The 20,820-nt window shown below is 45.9% G+C and overlaps 2 protein-coding genes and 1 long non-coding RNA gene across 5 annotated transcripts in view; all 3 read right to left on the reverse strand.

Annotated features, from left to right (window-relative positions):
* tctn1 (tectonic family member 1) overlaps positions 1-20,820 on the reverse strand; it is a 1,200,810-nt gene that overhangs the window by 467,849 nt on the left and 712,141 nt on the right. The gene's annotated exons all lie outside the window — the stretch shown is intronic.
* Positions 1-20,820, reverse strand: part of LOC119129586 — a 539,655-nt gene that overhangs the window by 151,264 nt on the left and 367,571 nt on the right. The window lies entirely within an intron of this gene.
* The window catches only part of slc7a11 (solute carrier family 7 member 11), a 232,910-nt gene that overhangs the window by 133,713 nt on the left and 78,377 nt on the right, over positions 1-20,820 (reverse strand). The window lies entirely within an intron of this gene.

Raw genomic sequence — 20,820 nt, forward strand, 5'->3', positions numbered from 1 at the left:
CGCTGATACGGCTTTGGTTTGCCCGAGCTATGAGATACGGCTTTGGTTTGTCCGAGCTATGAGATACGGCTTTGGTTTGTCCGAGCTATGAGATACGGCTTTGGTTTGTCCTAGCTATGAGATACGGCTTTGGTTTGTCCGGGCTATGAGATACGGCTTTGGTTTTTCCAAGCTATGAAACAGCTGGGATTCTAGTCCCAGTGGAAGGAACGGGCTAAGAAAAGACAGAGTCTCTTTTTCCTAATTGAAGAAGGGCGTAGATTCTTTTTTTTTTGTCCGTTCTTCCAAGCTGTTTGGGAGGGTTTTACACCCATCCTGGATAGGCCTAGAGATAAAAAGCGCTGGAGTTTGTGTGGTTGAGAGTGCGACTGGTAGGATAAATTGACTGCAAAGAGAATTTGGTGGAAGGTCAATTTAAACCTGCATTGAGGATCCTCAAAGAAAATAAAAATAACAAAATTGTATAAACCTAAAATACCCAATTAAGATGGGAAACAAAACCGGTAAATCCCTAGCTCTTGAAGGAGATGAGAAGTACATGGCGTGTACATTTCTTAATTGTATGCAATACATGCCAAAGTGGAAGAAAAAGTATGGAGTAGAAGGGAAGTTGAAAGTTGAAGTGTGGAAGATAGTGGTTGATGTTTTGGAGGAGAGTGTGAATAGGAAGTCAAAGGGACTGAAAAAGAAAAGTAAAGAGAAAGAATTGATTTGTGCTAGAATGTGGTTGAAGGCTTCACAAGAGAGATCTTGTGCAAAGAGTGCGAACTATATTTCGAAGACGAGCGAATTATGGTCATTTGGCAGGAATAAAACAGAAGCCTGGGGAAGATACTGATGATTTTCGCTTAAGATTTGAAAAAGAATTCAGGGTGCATAGTGGCACCCCATTCAATGATGCAGCTGAGAGTGCTTATCAGCAACGTCTTAAAAACGCGCTCATCACTGTTCCCCCCCCCCCCCCCCCCCCCCCGACTTCGGCAACTGGGTGAGGAAACATTTGGTGGAAGTAGATATTGCAAGTGTGACAACAACTATGCAATGGGCCAGACATGCTGAAAAAGTGATCAAAAGAGGCAAAAGTTCTGATGTATTTCATCTAGGCGATGATGATGATGTTGACCTAGATGAAGATACAACAGTCTTCTTTCATGGGTCCCAGCAGGCCAGAGGAAGAGGTAGAGGCCAACAAGGTCGCAGGCCTCCATATAATTCAAAATCCCCATCAGATTCAGAGACCTGTTGGAACTGTGGGAAACGGGGACACTTCGCATGAGAGTGTCGTCAGGCAAAACGACACCAATCAAAGGGTGGAGGAAGGGGCAGAGGAAAAGCCAAATTGTCAGCATGACTAGATTCCTCCCCTGTGATCTCTTGTGCTCCTACAGAGGAAGAAATAACAGATGTCCATATGAAAGCAAGACATGTCATTGTCAGATTATTAGAACGTTTTTAGATTGTTAGAGCTCCTGTCCATGCAAGGAGTATGACAATGCTGTTGTATGCCCAATGACAAATGACCAGAGATCAAATTGTGTATGTACACTAAAGTTAAAATTTGATAATCAAGTGGTAAATGAATGCAACTGGCTTCTAGAAGATAAATAAAACTTAGAATGTGCTGTCCTCGTGTGCGTGGGAGGGACCAGCTCATGATCGACCACAGGAAATGGCCAGCCTGTGACGAATCATTGGTGCTGGGATCTACCTTACGCGCGCGAGAGCTGTGCATGTGTGTTAAAATGATGAAAATTGGCTAAACTTTTAGTGTACAGAAATTTGCTAGACTGTGGTCTATCCAATTTGCACCGCAGAATAGGAACGCTTTTGGAAGATAAAAATGAGAGGAAAAGAGAGAAATCTGTTTGCGAGCAGAAACTGATCCACACTAGTGCATGTTAAGTAAGAAACGACAGAACATGCTTTCAGGAATTGGAAGAATCAAAATTGTGAATTTAAGACGTTCACATTTAATAGAAATAATTGACTGGTTGTGTTATAAGATTATACAAACTTCTATATGCGAGCTGATTCTGAGAGATTGGGTTCTTCAAATTTAAAAACAAAGAAAAACTTCTGATTGATTTGCCAGCAGTTTTTTTGTGTGTTGAGTTTTTTTTTGGATTGGTGGATTGTTCTATCAGGAACCTTGAGATGAAAACGGTATGTGAATGTTGTGTGGTGAGCTTGGATGAATTAGGACCGATGTGATAGAAAGTCTCCTTCTTGGAGACTGCGTGTGAGATGCAAATGAGCATTGATGACTGATTGCCTGAATGAAGGGAAAATACAGGTTAAATGGTTGGCGTTGTTGGACACTTCTATCGAAAATTAGTGGGGCGACTTCGAAGAAAGAGTGATTTTGAGTACGTTAAATGCTAAGGAAGAAATAAATACATAAAGGGAACAATCAAAGTGGGTAGGCAATTGTGAAATTGCCAAACCAGATTGTTGAAGCAGAGAAGCTTCCATACAACAGGTCAGCGCAGGCTGCTGAGCTAATTGCACTAACAAGAGCTTGTGAAGTGGCGGAAGATAAGGAAGTCACTGTATACACAGACAGTCAGTATGCGTTTTCTACTCTGTTCTATTTCGCAAAACAATGGGAGCGCAGGGGGTTGACGACATCAACTGGTAAGCCAATTACTCATGCCTCCTTGTTAAAAGACTTGTTGCGGGCCATTCATTTACCTGCTAAACTAGCTGTGTGTAAATGTGCTGCTCACACCACAGGCACAGATGAAGCCTCGAATGGAAACAGATTAGCAGACAGAATCGCTAAAGAAGCAGCAGCAGGGAAACATGGCCATGAATTTTTTTTAATAGATTCAGAGGACACGCAACTCGTAGATAAGACTATACTGACAGATATGCGGGGCAATGCTCCAATGGTGGAAAAACGAATGTGGACAACAAAAGGTGCAATAGCGGATACAGATAATATCCTCCGCATCGATGACAAACCTGTTTTACCTAAGTCACTTTTTAAAGCAGCGATTGCGACACATGGGCCTTGCCATGTGTCGACAGGGGGGATGAGGTCCATCATACATCAACAATTCACTACCTTTGGTTTGGATGTTTACTTAAAAATTTTTTTGTAAAGCATGTCCCGTTTGTGTGAAACATAATCCGCAAGGAAACATGAGACCTAAGAGAGGCTCATGTCCAAAACCGTCTTACCCATTTCAAATCATGCACATGGATTTTATTGAACTCACACAAAGTGGACCTCACAAATACTGCCTAATGATGATTGATGCATTTTCCAAATGGGTGGAAATAGTTCCATCTAAACGTGCGGATGCCTTAATGGTGGCAAAAGCCATTTGCAAAGCCATCATACCGACTCATGGCATCCCCCAAACCATTTACAGTGACAATGGTCCACACTTTGTGAACCAAGTGGTACAGAACATGGCTGTACACCTTGGGATAACGTTAAAAAACCACTGCAGTTACCACCCTTCCAGCGCTGGCCTGGTTGAACGAGCAAACTATACTATCAAAAGCAGGTTGGAAAAATGCATGGAAACAACAGGCAGATCTTGGCCAGAGTGCCTAGACTTAGTGAAGCTCTATATGAGAATCACTCCCACTTCAGAGGGGCTAACACCTTTTGAAATCATCCACGGGAGGCCATATAGACTACCTGTGTTCCATGCAGATTTACAAAAGGCAGATGAAGAACAGTCTTTGGCAGATTACATGATCAGAACGCTCAGACTGACAGAGGTGTCAAATGCAAATTTACTGCCGCCTGATCTTTCATCCTCACAGGTCGACAACGCCATCAAGCCAGGAGACTGGGTCTACATCAAAGTCATCAAAAGAAAGAACTGGGCCAGCCCACGGTGGGAGGGACCATTCCAAGTCTTGCTGACTACCCCCACCGCAATAAAGATCGCTGAACGGCCCAGTTGGATTCACCTCAGCCACTGCAAGTTGCAGAGAGTGCTGGACCCCTAATTCGGAGTGGTGGGGAAGGTTAACTTCAAAGGGGTCCTATCGTTTAGGGTGGGACGTCTCAATGTTGGTGAAGAAAACAACGATCCCCACTCCGCTAGGCGAGGGGATGTCCCGGTGTCTCTGCCATCCTAGTAGCAACGGGGCTCCATATGCCAGATGGATCCTCTGCTGCGTTGTGGTTGGAGCGTGCTATGGTCTATGGACTCAACTGAACAGACCAAGTGACAATGTTGACCGTGGAAAACGATGGTCACACGATGAGAACTTTGAGGACTGGTCATGGGACCCCAGAAACCCATACGAAACCAACACTTGGTACCGCTACGTCAAATTCACTGTGAGATTGCACACACAGGAGGGTTGCTATGTGTGTTCCAAACTCCCTCCTTCCTCCACGCAAGTCCACTTGGAGGCCAGAGCAATGAATGTCACTGAAGCGAAATGTATGGCATCCATGGGAGGAGTTGGATATCAACACCGTGCTGTCAAAGTGAGTGATGACGACCCTTCCCGCCCTGGACTTGCGGAAGGTACCTGTGATCAGCTTTTCTGGACAAATCTCAATGTGACTGTTAAAGGACGAACACTGCCGCAGGTGGCCTTCACAGAGCGGCCACCTGGAGTGAACTATACGTGTTACATCCAAGGAAGTGAGACCCACAAATGCATTGACAGAGACTGCTCTCCAGGAGGGAACTGGATGGGAGCTTTGGACATCGCCACTGAGTGTCAGGATAAGAGAGCCATTTCAGGTGGTGAGGGCTCTCCGACCAACATGGCTGCACCATCAAACGGAACATACTTCACACAGAATGGCTGGTGGCTTTGTGGTCACAAGGTTTATCCGATGCTGCCCGCCAACTGGACAGGAGTGTGTGCACCAGTGTGGGTGACAGACCACACCTACAGGATACAACATCGTCAGCTGACGACAGCACACAACTCTTCTGGACGTCGACGCAGGGCAATTACAACCTTTGACCCCCATGACCCTGTCTGGGGTGCGAATGTTCCGGACAACCATAAAATATGGCCTGTCGGAAACAAAGTTGTTCATGCGCTTTTTCCATGGATCGGAGTTGGAAAACAATCTCTCTTCATCGAGACACTGAACTATCGTTTTCAATCCTTTGTGAACCTCTCACTGCAAGTCGATGATGGACAAAATAGAGAGATCCAGGCTATTAGACTAATGGTCTTGCAAAACAGGATGGTTCTGGACTCGTTGACGGCAGCACAAGGTGGTGTGTGCCACATCATTGGGACTTCCTGTTGCACATACAGTCCAGGAGATAACGACACGCACATCAAGGAAGCCATGAACTCACTGAGGAATTTACAGCAGGCCATGTCGGAGGATAACATCCCACATCAATGGGATTTCTTTTCATGGCTATTCTCTGGCGCGTGGTGGCAGTTGCTGTTGAAACTTGTGACTCCTGTGCTTGCTGTGCTGGTGTTGTTGTGCTTGTTTACGACCTGTGTTATCCCGTGTTTGAAGTCTGCTGTGACAAGGTTTGTGTCTTCTACCGTGGCACAAGTACATATACAACTTCTTAGAGATGACGGATGTGATGTCTATGATGTGCTGCGAGACGTGGATTGCGTAGATGCTGTTTAGCTCAGCATTATTTTACAGAAACTTGATGATTTGACCATCGAAAATGCCTTGCAAGTGATGGGTACGATGATGTACTGTTTCTGTGTTTTTCTTTTTCTTTTTTTTATTGATAACATTCTGGTCGCCTAAGGCAAAGGGGCCGTGTAACTCTTTTCCTGCATTTAATCTGGCCGCAGGTTTTTCAGTTGCACACAAAATTTGGACTGGAGCATTGAGGGAAATACCTCATCTTCACTGGGAGTTATTGCTGTCATTGTATTTTCTTTATGTTTGGTTGATCGGGATTGACATACTCATATGATAAAACAGGGGGGATATGTTAGGGTTTGCAGAATATCTTCATCGTATGATTATGTTGGAATGTAACCTGTAATAATTTACCTAGCTTGTCCTGTCTTACCAAAAGTAGTAGACCAAAGTGCTAAGATCTTTTCACCTGATTGACTAGCTGCAGAGGAAGCAATCAAAGTTGCTTTGTTTCCACAAAGTCGTAAAAGGCCCCCTGCTATGCTTTGATCAGCAGGGGAGCGGCTTCACCCCATCCTGTGTTCCCACACCTCCACTTTCAACCCCACTGTGTTTCTTCTCAATAAATATGTACCTGATGAGGCCTGAGTAAGACTTCATGTTAGAAAAATGTATATATATGTTATCATGCGTTCTCTAATCAATGCTTTACCGCAATATTACTGCAATATATGCTTGCTGTTTGGCCTTGCTGTTTTTATGATGTACCACAGAAGAGAAAAGGTACGGCTGGGCCAGGAGAGAGGTTACAGCTGGGTCAGACAGGACGCAGCTGACAACTCAGCAAAAAGAAGACATCTACCGAGACAGTTCTTTCTTAACAAAGACCACTTTGTTAGACAACATGCCTCATTGCTGTCTTGCACCTCAGATGAACCTACAAGTGACCATCAAAGTCTGGGTTTTCCAAACTATCTTGATCGTAAGATTATGTTAGTGCGTATCCAGTAATAAATAACCTAGCTTGTCTCATCCTACACAAGGTCGTAAAACATCCCTTGCTATGTTTTGACTAGAGCTCAAGGGCTTTCTCTTCTCAACTCAAACTCCTTTTCCTCACGTTCTTATTAGTATGTAACACCTGGTGATTTTTTGCTTACGAGGCAAAGCCCACGTGCTCCCCCCTTCCTTTAGGGGCTTTTGTCTCATAATTGTGGGTAGGGCAAATCCAAATAAAAAGAGCGGGAGTGTACACAGATATTTAGTGTAGTGAGATTGTTGTAAACTATCTGTACTGCACTCCTCGCGAGAAAAGACTTGATATTCTGTCTCACTTGTGGTATGTTTGCTGTTGCTCTTCTCTTAATAGTTGTTCAGTCAGCGAATTAAACCTGACAGAAATTGGGGGCTCGTTCCGGGACCTCGACACACCTTGAACGGTTCCAGCGGACTCTTCGACACAGGCGAAAATCCTCGGCCGAGGTAAACAAAAGCCCTTTGACGGGACTGTCTCGATCAGTCCGGCTGGACACCGGGAGGGTTGACGAGATCTTCCGAGGAGGAGAATCAGCGGACCGTGAGTAGGAATATTAATTCTACTAAAAAGAAATGAATGAGCTGTGACAAGAGGTCACCTAATGAATGAGCGGTGACGAGGTCACTTAAAACGCCATACAGAGCCGCCTTTTTCACATGTCCGCACGTCACTTTCCTCTCTTTTCATTTTAACCTAACTGGTGCCTTTCTGGGCAGTCGGAGAAATCAACGCCAACAAAACAAATACATCCAGCCTAGTTAAGAAATCACCAGAAAGATCACCATGACAATTGTGAATAATAAATAAATAATTATTATATATATTATATATATTATTATTATAATAATAAATAATTGTGATAAATAACTGGAACATCACTCAAATATTGGTGATCCCGTTGAGAGTCTCATATTTCTTCGCTATCGAGTTTGCTACTGCATGCGCAGTGATACTGACCGGCAGAATAACATCCGGTTGTTCCCAAAGATGATCTTTTTTCTGAAATAATTTTACGTTTACGGACTTAAGTAGGAGTCAAAATTTGGGTGCGTATTATACATGGGTACAGGCTTTTTTCCAGCATCGACATGCCATTTTTAGGGTGCGCATTATACATGGGAAAAACGGTATATACTACTAGATCTGTGGAATAACGACGACGCTGACGTCAGGGCGCACGCGCGTTGTTGTTCACAAAGGACGAGGAATTTGATCGATGGATTTAATGATTTGGAGTGATAGATGGTTTGATAATATTATTGCTTATATAATAGTTATTTGATATATAATTTATATCTTGTTATGTGGGCCGGTGGAATATTTTGAAGTGCAAGCGCCGTCAGCAGCGCGCACCCGGTCGGCATTGTTCACATAAAGGACGATCGATGGATTTAATGAATTGGAGTGACACAGATGGTTTGGTAATGTTATTGTTTATATAATAGTTATTTGATATATAATTCATATATCGTGATATGGGCCTGTGGAATATTTTGAAGTGCAACCGCCGTCAGCAGCGCGCACCCATTGTTGACATAAAGGACGATCGATGGATTTAATGAATTGGAGTGACACAGATGATTTTACAAACGTGTTATTTATGTAATAGTTATTTGAATAATTCTGAATGTTATGTCAGGCCCGTTCTCAGCTCTTCGTTTGTGTTTATGTCACGTTAGCATACCTATCGTTTAGCCTGTCGTTGCTCGTTCATGTCTGTTCTTGGTGTTGGATTTTGTCGAATAAATTGCCCCCAAAATGCGACTTATACTCCGGAGCGACTTATATATGTTTTTTTCACGTTATTGTGCATTTTATGGCTAATGCGACCTATATTCCGGAGCGATTTCTAGTCCGAAAAATACGGTAATATTAAAAGGGCTGCTAGGAAAGAATTCTATAATAAAATATTAAATTATCATAAAAATAACACCAAAGAAATATGGAATATAATGAATGCTGTAATAAAAAATGGCTCTAAGAAAATAAATTATCCTACATATTTTATTATCAATAACACTGAGAAGCATGATATGCAAGAAGTGGCTAACAACATTAATAAATTCTTTGTAAGTGTGGGACCTGATCTGGCCAAACAAATCCCAGATCCAGTAACATCTGAGGAGCAATGTAATAGTTTAGGAGACAGGAATCTGAGTTCAATGTTCCTTACAGCAGCGGATGAGAAAGAAATTATAAAGACGGTTTCCCAATGCACAAACAAGACCTCTAAAGACTGTGATGACATTGATATGACTGTTGTAAAACGAGTGATTGAGGGGATTTCTAAACCATTAACATACATCTGTAACCTATCATTTCAGACCGGTATATTTCCAGATAAAATGAAAATAGCAAAAGCCATACCTTTGTATAAAACTGGGAACAAACACAATTTCACAAACTACAGACCTGTATCATTACTATCGCAATTCCCTAAAATACTGGAAAAACCTTTCAATAACCGACTGGACAAATTCATAGATAAACATAAATTACTCACTGAAAGACAATGTGGATTTAGATCCAACAGAGCAACATCACTGGCACTAATTGACTCATCCATCCATCCATCCATCCATCCATCCATCCATCCATCCATCCATCCATCTTCTTCCGCTTATCCGGGGTCTGGTCGCGGGGGCAGAAGCTTCAGGAGGGACTCCCAGACTTCCATCTCCCCAGCCACTTCATCTAGCTCATCCCGGGGGATCCCAAGGCGTTCCCAGGCCAGCTGAGAGACATAGTCTCTCCAGCGCGTCCTGGGTCATCCCCGGGGTCTCCTACCGGTGGGACATGCCCGGAACACCTCCCCAGGGAGGCGTCCAGGAGGCATCCTGATGAGATGCCCGAGCCGCCTCATCTGGCTCCTCTCAACGTGGAGGAGCAGCGACTCTACTCCGAGTCTCTCCCGGATGACCGAACTTCTCACCCTATCTCTAAGGGAGAGCCCGGACATCCTGCGGAGAAAACTCATTTCGGCCGCTTGTATCCGGGATCTCGTTCTTTCGGTCACGACCCATAGCTCGTGACCATAGGTGAGGGTAGGAGCGTAAATCGACCGGTAAATTGAGAGCTTTGCCTTTTGGCTCAGCTCTCTCTTTACCACGACGGACCGGTACAGAGTCCGCATTACTGCCGACGCTGCACCGATCCGCCTGTCGATCTCGCGCTCCATCCTCCCCTCACTTGTGAACAAGACCCCAAGATACTTAAACTCCACCACTTGGGGCAGGATCTCATCCCCGATCCGGAGAGGGCATTCCACCCTTTTCCGATCGAGGACCATGGACTCGGATTTGGAAGTGCTGACCCTCATCCCGACCGCTTCACACTCGGCTGCGAACCGCTCCAGTGAGAGCTGGAGATCATGGCCTGAAGAAGCCAACAGCACCACGTCGTCTGCAAAAAGCAGAGACGCGATGCTGAGGTCCCCAAACCGGACACCCTCAACGCCTCGGCTGCGCCTAGAAATTCTGTCCATAAAAATTATGAACAGAATCGGTGACAAAGGGCAGCCTTGGCGGAGTCCAACCCTCACTGGGAACGAATCCGACTGACTGCCGGAAATGCGGACCAAACTCTGGCATCGGTGATGCAGGGACCGAACCGCCCTTATCAGTTGGCTCGGTACCCCGTACTCCCGAAGCACCCCCCACAGAACCTCCCCAGGGACACGGTCGAACGCCTTCTCCAAGTCCACAAAACACATGTGGACTGGTTGGGCGAACTCCCATGCACCCTCGAGGATCCTGCTGAGGGTGAAGAGCTGGTCCACTGTTCCACGGCCAGGACGAAAGCCACACTGTTCCTCCTGAATCCGAGGTTCGACCTCCCGACGGACCCTCCTCTCCAGCACCCCTGAATAGACCTTACCAGGGAGGCTGAGGAGTGTAATTCCCCTGTAATTGGAACACACCCTCCGGTCCCCCTTCTTAAAGAGGGGAACCACCACCCCAGTCTGCCAATCCAGAGGCACTGTCCCCGATGTCCACGCGATGTTGTAGAGACGTGTCAGCCATGACAGCCCCACAACATCCAGAGCCCTTAAGAAATTCGGGCGGATCTCATTTACCCCCGGGGCCTTGCCACCGAGGAGTTTTTTAACTACCTCAGTGACTTCGACCCCAGAGATTGGAGAGTCCGCCTCAGAGTCCCCAGGCCCTGCTTCCACAATGGAAGGCGTGTCGGTGGAATTGAGGAGGTCTTCGAAGTATTCTCCCCACCGACACACGACGTCCCGAGTCAAGGTCAGCAGCACGCCATCTCCACTGTAAACAGTGTTGACGTTGCACTGCTTCCCCCTCCTGAGACGCCGGATGGTGGACCAGAATTTCCTCGAAGCCGTCCGGAAGTCATTCTCCATGGCCTCGCCAAACTCCTCCCACGCCCGGGTTTTTGCCTCAGCAACCGCCGAAGCCGCGTTCCGCTTGGCCACCCGGTACCTGTCAGCTGCCTCCGGAGTCCCGCAGGCCAAAACGGCCCGATAGGACTCCTTCTTCAGCTTGACGGCATCCCTTACCGCCGGTGTCCACCAGCGGGTTCGGGGATTGCCGCCACGACAGGCACCAATGACCTTACGGCCACAGCTCCGGTCGGCCGCCTCAACAATGGAGGCGCGGAACAAGGTCCACTCGGACTCAATGTCCCCCGCCTCCCCCAGGACGTGGGAAAAGCTCTGCCGGAGGTGGGAGTTGAAGCTCTTCCTGACAGGGGATTCCGCCAGACGTTCCCAGCAGACCCTCACAGAGCGTTTGGGTCTACCAGGTCGGACCGGCATCTTCCCCCACCATCGGAGCCAACCCACCACCAGGTGGTGATCAGTTGACAGCTCCGCCCCTCTCTTCGCCCGAGTGTCCAAAACATGCGGCCGCAAATCCGATGACACGACTACAAAGTCGATCATCGAACTGCGGCCTAGGGTGTCCTGGTGCCAAGTGCACACATGGACACCCTTATGTTTGAACATGGTGTTCATTATAGAAAATCCGTGTCGAGCACAGAAGTCCAATAATAGAACACCGCTCGGGTTCAGATCGGGGGGGCCGTTCCTCCCAATCACGCCCTGCCAGGTCTCACTGTCATTGCCCACGTGAGCATTGAAGTCACCCAGTAGAACGATGGAGTCCCCAGAAGGAGCGCTCTCCAGCACTTCCTCCAGGGACTCCAAGAAGGGTGGGTACTCTGAGCTGCCGTTTGGTGCATAGACACAAACAACCAGGGCTGTGGACTCGGTCGGATTTTTGCACCGAGTCCGAGTCCGGCTGTCCATTTTTTCTGTTAATTCATGTGACTGCTTAGTCTTTATTCAAGGCTAATTTAGATCAAAATCTAAATAATTACAACAGTTTTGTGATGGCTTTGTCTTTATTAAACATATAAACGAATACAATAAACAGATACTTTCAAGTTTCAATTCAACGACTTGAGTTTGTTCTTAGGAACAAAATCGCCTCAACCAAGTCAGCCTTCATCGCGCCGCGCTGAACAGACATGATAAACTTGAGCCCGGAAAACAGGCGCTCTACGCTGACTTGGCTGATTGGCATTGCTGTTAGTGTCCGAGTCGCTGCCTTGAGGCCGGACGGATAACGATCAGCTGTAACAAATGGGCTCTCTTTCATTCGACCAAGTGCCAACATTGCCCCAATTTCTTGGCTGGTTCGGCTTATATAGGATCCCTTGCTGAGAGCGCGGACGTAAAAGTGAGGCGACGTTCCAATCGGACGTCGGATCGATAACATTTTCCCTGCCCTACCGGAGTTGTGCTAGTTCATAACGTAGATCACTCATGGCGTAGTCATAAATGTACGGTTGACAATTTAACCGATAGAAGTGGATACATTGGAGCATAACCTACACTCTAATATATTATTTGACATGGTATTAAATGCGTGGCTTTACAAAAATAGTCATTGAAGCCCACCCTTAGCCCTGAGTGCCATTGGCATGAGGCAAAACGCTTGAAAACACACACTCTCGCCCAATTAAATAACCATTCTGAAGTAAGATAATATTTTTTAATCATTAAATACACCATTATAGCTCAGACATTTATCTAAACACAAATAATTAGTGCCGACCCCACAACTATCGAAACACATCAATGATATAAGCTGGGTGACATAATCGTCCTTGACATTGGTACATAATGTAAACATTAGCCTAAGTGCAACTCAACGTGGCCGCATTGATCGTAAGCAGGGCTGTGGACAGTATTCCTACGCGCATTCTCAGCAGCATGATGAAAATAAAATTGAACGTATTTTTTTTATTGTCGGACTCGGTGGACTCGGTCAAAATCAGCACCGAGTCCGAGTCCGAGTCCGGCAAAAAAAATGCCCGAGTCCGACCGAGTCCGACTGAGTCCGAGTCCCCGCGTCCGAGTCCACAGCCCTGCAAACAACAGTCAGGACCCGTCCCCCCACCCGAAGGCGGAGGGAGGCTACCCTCTCGTTCACCGGGGGGAACCCCAATATGCAGGCGCCCAGCCCCTCCCACAGGTGGTGAGCCCATGGGAAGGGGGACCTACATTTCCTTTTCGGGCTGTGCCCGGCCGGGCCCCATGGGCGAAGGCCCGACCACCAGACGCTCGCCTTCGAGCCCCGCCTCCAGGCCTGGCTCCAGGGGGGGGCCCCGATGACCCGCGTCCGGGCGAGGGAAATCTGTGACTAATTGACTCAGTGGAGGAAATTACTAACGCAATAGACCTAAAACAATATACAGTTGGGATATTCATAGATCTAAGAAAGGCATTTGCCGCAATAAATCATGAAATATTCAATAGACTAGACCGGTATGGCATCAGGGGGGAACCATTAGAGTGGATCAAGAGCTATTTAACAAAAAGGAAGCAGTTTGTGAAGTTGGGTGACACTTGTTCAGCGTGTTTGGACATTACCTGTGGCGTCCCTCAGGGGTCAGTGTTGGGCCCTAAACTTTTCATATTATATATCAATGATACATGCAAGGTATCACATATTTTGAAGATGGTTTTGTTTGCAGATGACACAAATATTTTTTGTTCTGGCAGTGATTTACACACCTTGATAAGACTAATAAATAATAAATTAAGCAAATTAAAGGTATGGTTGGACAGCAATAAATTATCCTTAAACCTGAGCAAAACAAGAGTAATACTCTTCGGTAATCACAGAACTAATTTGAAACTAGAGATACAGCTGGATGGGTTTAGTATTGAAAGAGTGAATAAGATTACATTTTTAGGGGTGACGATAGATGATAAGATCAGTTGGAAATCACAAGTTAAACATGTACAAACCAAAATCTCAAGATGCATGGCAGTACTAAATAAAGCAAAACAGGCACTGGATCATAAATCACTCCGCATCCTTTATAATACACTAGTTCTTCCATATCTCATTTACTGTACAGAAATCTGGGGCAATAATTACATAAGCACAATATATCCACTTATTATTTTACAAAAGAAAGCAATACGGCTCATTCATGGGGCAGGATACAGGGATCACACAAATGCATTATTCTTACAGTCAAAACTCATCAAACTCAAAGACTTCCTGCAGCAATCTACATACTCACCTCTCCCCACAACGGCTCCGTCCACACCTCTATCAACTTTATCACCCACTCTCTCTCTTGCAGAGGCCGCGCCCGCACTCCAGATCCGCGAGGAGGAAGTGCGCCAGATGTTCCGGAGACAAAAGACCAGGAAGGCACCGGGCCCAGACGGCGTGTCACCTTCCTGCTTGAAAGTATGTGCTGAGCAGCTGGCGCCCACCTTTGCACGGATCTTCAACCGTTCTCTGGAGCTGCGTGAGATGCCCTCTTGCTTCAAGAGCTCCACCATCGTTCCAGTGGCCAAGAAGCCCGCCATCACAGGTTTGAATGACTATCGACCTGTCGCACTGACATCTGTGGTCATGAAATCTTTCGAGAGGTTAGTGCTGAACCACCTGAAGGATGTCACGGGCCCCCTGCTTGACCCCTCTAGTTTGCCTACCGGGCAAACAGGTCGGTGGATGATGCGGTCAACATGGGACTGCACTACATCCTGCACCACCTGGACACCCCAGGAACGTACACCAGGATCCTGTTCGTGGACTTCAGCTCGGCGTTCAACACCATCGCTCCTGACATCCTCCAACAGAAGCTCATCCAGCTTGCGGTGCCTGCCTCCACCTGTCAATGGATCACCAGCTTCCTGACCAACAGGAGACAGTGTGTGAGGCTGGGGGGCACCACATCTGACACCCGGACCACCAATACTGGAGCCCCTCAGGGGTGTGTCCTCTCCCCACTGCTCTTCTCTCTCTACACCAATGATTTCTCCTCAGGTGACTCTCCTGTGAAGCTCCTGAAGTATGCAGACGACACCACTCTCATCGGACTGATCCAGGACGGTGATGAGACTTCGTACAGACAGGAGGTGGAGCGGCTGGTCCACTGGTGCAGCCAAAACCACCTGGAGCTGAACCCGCTCAAGACCGTGGAGATGACAGTGGACGTCAGGCGAGACCCTTCACCACTTTTACCCCTCACTATCCGCAGTAATACTATTCTCTCCACAGACACCTTCAAGTTCCTGGGAACCACAATCTCTCGGGACCTGAAATGGACTGAACACATAGACTCTGTCCGAAAGAAGGCCCAGCAGAGGCTGTACTTCCTGAGACAGCTCAAGAAGTTCAACCTGCCGCGAGAGCTTCTGAAGACCTTCTACACTGCCATCATCCAGTCTGTCCTCTGCACCTCCATCACTGTCTGGTTTGGATCGGCCTCCAAACAAGACAAGCACAGACTGCAACGGACAATCAGGACTGCAGAAAAGATAATTGGAATCAACCTCCCATCTATCCAAGACTTGTACCTGTCCAGGACCAGGAAACGTGCAAGGAACATCTCTACAGACCCTTCTCACCCAGGTTGCAGTCTGTTTGAACTACTCCCCTCCGGACGGCGTTATAGAGCTTGGTACGCCAAAACCAGCAGACACAGAGACAGCTTCTTCCCCCAGGCTGTTGCTCTGATGAACTCACACCACTCTTAGAGTCTCAGAGTCATTACTGTGCAATAACATCCTGCTCTCCACACCTTTTTTGAATTTGTCTACACTGTTTGTACTATGCGTCCTCTGCATCCATTGCAGCCTGGTCATCCTGGATAAGGGACCTTCCCATCTGTGGTCTCTTCTCAAGGTTTCTCATTTCCCCGAGCTGGAGTTTTGAGTTTTTCCTTGCCCTCTTGGGAGTTTAAGATCAGGGGATGTTTGAGAATATTTGCCATTTTTCACATGTCCTGAGTGTTGTTAGTCACCTAAATGTTGAACAGAGTGTGTGATTTACCGAAGTCAAATTCCTTGTTTGGCACGCTCAAACATGGCGAATAAAAACTCTTGAATCTTGAATCTTGAAGATATAGTGGAATTCCGGACAGCACAAATACTTTTCAAAGCAAAAATTAATCGGTTGCCAACTAACATTCAGAATCTTTTCACTGGAAAGTAAGGGGTTTATAATTTAAGGGGAACATTTAATTTCAGGATAAAGAAGGCACAACAAAAAAAACATTCTGTATTTCAATCTGTGGGGTTAAAATATGGAATAGTTTGGAGGGGACGCTCAGGGGATGTTCAAAAATCAATCGGTTTAAAAAAAGATATAAATAAATTATTTTTACAAGGTACAGAAATGAGGGTGTTTGAGTATCATGGGGTGCTTAGTATTTATTTATTTACGTTTCTTGTGTTGGTTTTGTTTGTCTGTTTGTCATTGTTTTGTTCATGTTGGGTTTTATTTATTTATTTTTATCATTCAGGTATCTTTGTGTTGTATTTGAGGTATGTATGTATGTTAAATGTTTGTGTGTGAGATATATGTATTTATTAATATTGTGTAGGTATATGTTTAGTGTTATAGCGATCAGCAGGTGGAAGATAATTCTGTATTTTGTTGGGATAAGTGAGGCAAAATGATTTATGGCTGGGTATTTAGGGATTATTAAAAGGGGGTGCGATTAAATAGATTATACTTCTTCCCACTCCTTTTCTGGCATGTGAATATGATTTATGGTTCATTTTTAGTTATAGTTTGCTTGCTACTCTTTTAGTTTATATATACCGTATATATATATTTTTTTGTCTTTTCATTTGCGTACAGTAATCTTGTTTTTTTCACGTGTTTGAAATAAACGAATAAACAAGTGAAAACAAGTGTCTCTTTAGGTTGAAATCCTTAAACAAGGCAACCGTCTCTACAAATTAGACAAACACAATTGCCCTGATTTTCAGTGAAGAAGTATTGTAATTCCCATTTTTCTTGAAAGAGACGGCCCTCAATGTCAACTTTCATTGTTTTCTTTGCAGTCGCCATGGCAGAAATGAGAGGAGAGGGGTGGTGCTGCCACCTTTTGGTAATAGGACGAATTACAGTTTCAAGTTTCATGATTTTCTTATTCAGTTTGACAGTGCAGGCGGGCCATAAATAATACATTACAAGACCGAAGCTGCGGGCCGTATGAAATCTGACCGGGGGCCGGATTTTGCCCGCGGGCCGGACTTTGGACAAGTCTGAGCTATACGAAGTGGCTGGGAAGAGGGAAGTCTGGGCATCCCTCCTAAAGCTACTACCCCCGAGACCCAACCCTGGATAAGTGATAGAAGATAGATGGATGGATGGACGGACAGACTTGGTGCTATTCATCTGTGGCCCGTTTACACTCCTGGGCAAAGCCCTATAACCAGTGTAGAAAATAATGGAATGCTAGAACTGAGGTCTAAAGTTTAAGACCCAAGACTAACTTCCCCCAACCATTTGTGTTCAAAGCTATTGTCGCTGTCCAACACCAGATATTGCTATAAAGCGTTGGACGCCAGAATAGGCCTCTTTGGCACACGTGAAATGGTAGCTTGAGCTATGCCGCCATCTTGCTGTGACTCTTCTCTTGCCCTTACCTTTTCTATAACACCCTTTGCACATATATACCGTATTGGCCCGAATACAAGATGATGTTTTTTGCATTGAAATAAGACTGAAAAAATGGGGGTCGTCTTACATTCGGGGTCTAGACATTATACCCGTCAAAAAGGACAAACTGGGCCAGCCATGGTGGGAGGGGCCATTCCAAGTCTTGCTGACTACCCCCACTGCACTGAACATTGCTGGAAGGCCCAGCGAAGTTTCACTTCAACCACTGGACGTTACAGAGAGTGCTGTACCCCATTTTCGGAGTGGGGGGAAGTCTGCATACAAAGGGGCCTCGTCGTTTAGGCCGGGGCGTCTCAATGTTGGTGAAGAATGGAATCCATAAGATCCCCACTCTGACTAGGCAATGGGAAATATCGGTGTCTCTGCCATCCTAGTAGCAACGGGGCTCCACATGCCAGGTGGATCCTCTGCTGCGTTGTGGTTGGAGCGTGCTAGGGTCTATGGGCTTGTCTGAATAGACCAAGTGACAATGTCGACCGAGGAAAAAGATGGTCACATGATGAGAATTTTGAGGACTGGTCATGGGACCCCAGAAGCCCACACGAAACCAACACTTGGTACCGGTGTGTGACGTTCACTGTAAGATCCCACACACAGGAGGGATGCTGTGTGTTCCAAACTCCCCCCCCTTCCTCCACACAAGTTCACCTGGAGGCCAGAACAATGCATGACCTCTATAGGTGGAGTTGGATTTCAACACCGTGCTGTCACAGTCAATGATGCTACCCCTACCGTCCTGGACTCACAGAAAAGAACCTGTGATCGAACTCTTTTGGAGTAGTCCCAATGTGACTCTTGAAGGACGATAGATGCCACAAGTGGCCTAAACAATAAGGCTACCTGGAGTGAACTACACGTGTTTCATCCAAGAAAATGAAACCCACGAATGCATTAACGACTGCTCTCCAGGAGGAAACTGGATGGGAGCTTTGGACATCACCGCTGAGTGCCAGGATGGGAGAGCCATTTCAAGGCGTAAGGGCTCTCCTACCAACATGGCTGCACCATCGGACGGGACCTACTTCACTCAGAACGGATCGTGGCTTTGTGGTCACAAGAGTTGTCCGATGCTGCCCGCCAATTGGACACGAGTGTGTGCACGAGTGTGGGTGACTGACCACACCTACAGGATACAACATCATCAGCTGACAACAGCACACAACTCTTCTGGACGTCGACGCAGGGCTGTTGCAGCCTTTGAACCACATTACCCCATCTGTGGTGCGAATGTCCCTGACAGCCACAAAGTGTGGTCCGTCGGTGACAAACTCGTTCATGCACTTTTTCCTTGGATCGGAGTTGGAAAACAATCACTCTTCATCGAGACACTGAACTATCGTTTTCAATCCTTTGTGAATCTCTCACGGCAAGTCAACGATGGACAAAACAGAGAGATTCAGGCTATTGGACTAATGGTCTTGCAAAACAAGATGGTTCTGGACTTCATGACTGCAGAGCAAGGTGGCGTGTGCCACATCATTGGGACTTCCTGTTTTACATACATTCCAGGAGTTAATGACACATCAACGACGCCGTGAACTCACTGAAGAACTTACAGCAGGCCAAGTCAAAAGACAAAGTCCCATATCAATGGGGTTTCTTTTCATGGCTATTCTCTGGCGCCTGGTGGCAACTCCTGTTGAAACTTGTGACTCCTATGCTTGTTGTGCTGGTATTGTTGTGCTCGTTTACGACCTGTGTTATCTCATGTTTGAAGTCAGCTGTATCAAGATCTGTGTCTTCTACCGTAGCTGAAGTGCAAATGCAACATCTCAGGCATGTTGAATGTGATGATTTTAATGTGCTGCGGACAGAAGATTGCGATAATGCTGATTAGCTGAACGTTTTTCACAAAAACTTGATAATCTGACCGTCGGAAATGCCTCGCAAGTGATGAATACGTTGATGTACTGTTTCTGTGTTTTTGTTTTTATTTTTCTATCTTCATTATATTTTCTTGCTTATGTTTGTTAATCGGGGTGACATAATCATATGATAAACAGGAGGGATATGTTAGGGTTGACAGATTAGTTTGATCCTATGCTTATGTTGGAATGTAACCTGTAATAATGAACCTAGCTTGTCCTGTCTTAACAAAAGTAGTAGAACAAAGTGCTAAGATCTTTTGAACTGATTGACCAGATGCAGAGGAAGCAATCAAAGTTGTTCTGTTTACACAACGTCGTAAAAAAAAACCTGCTATGCTTTGACCAGAGGTCAGGGGCTTCAACCCCATCCTGTCCACTCTCACCCCCACTTTCACCCCCACCCTGTTTCTCTCAATAAAAATGTTCTTGCAAGAGGCCAGAGTCAGACCTCATTCAATCATCGCTGTACGCACAGCGACGAATGACTCTCCACTTGCAAGTGCTTAAAAAGGGCATACTGTCTCCCGTGTGGTTCTTGCAAAAATAAGTTGAGTGAGCACCACTCTAACATAAATGATCAAGTAAAAATCTGTGAATAATTTCACATATAAGTCGCTCCTGAGTATAAGTCACCCCCCCCACCCAAACTATGACAAAACCGCGACTTATAGTCTGAAAAATACGGTATATACATTTCATTGTTACTACTGTCCATTGTTGTGCCGTTTGTCTGATCGCGGTTTGCTTCGTGTGCGCGCTGTTTGATTGACAGCTCCGGCGCACTCCTTAAGTTTGCCTCGCATCGTACGAGTAGCCATTAGGCAGCGGCACGGTGACTAACGGTCGCCAGCAAATGTATTTTGTTGTCTCGATGACTTATGTTTGGTGTGTTGCTGAGAGTATTTCATTTATGGTTATTTAGTATAGCGGAACCGTTACGCGCAGATAGTTATGTAATGTGTGCCGTCTACTACTGTTGTGTGACGTCAGAAGTTGAGCGTTGACTTACGTGCTGTATTTCTGTCTGTCACACACACACACACCTACACACACCTACACACACACACACCCCACACACCCTTCACACGCTTCATACAATAATCACACACACAAGAATCACATTCACACACCCAAAGACTCAGCCATGTACACTACACACACCTGCTCTCACATCCTTACGACCAAATGTATGCCTATACCAGGGGTGGGCAATTCATTTTTACAAGGGGCCACATGAAAAACCTGAGTTGTGTCAGAGGGCCACACCTACGATAACTTAAACCTGCTCAATTTTCTTCCATTGTAAAATGCACAAAATTATTTATTTTAAATAGCTGGTACTGGTAATTAGAAGAATACCATTATTATGTTTATATTTATATTAAGCTATGT

The sequence above is a fragment of the Syngnathus acus genome, chromosome 10 (genome assembly GCF_901709675.1).
Source record: "Syngnathus acus chromosome 10, fSynAcu1.2, whole genome shotgun sequence".
NCBI lineage: Eukaryota > Metazoa > Chordata > Actinopteri > Syngnathiformes > Syngnathidae > Syngnathus > Syngnathus acus.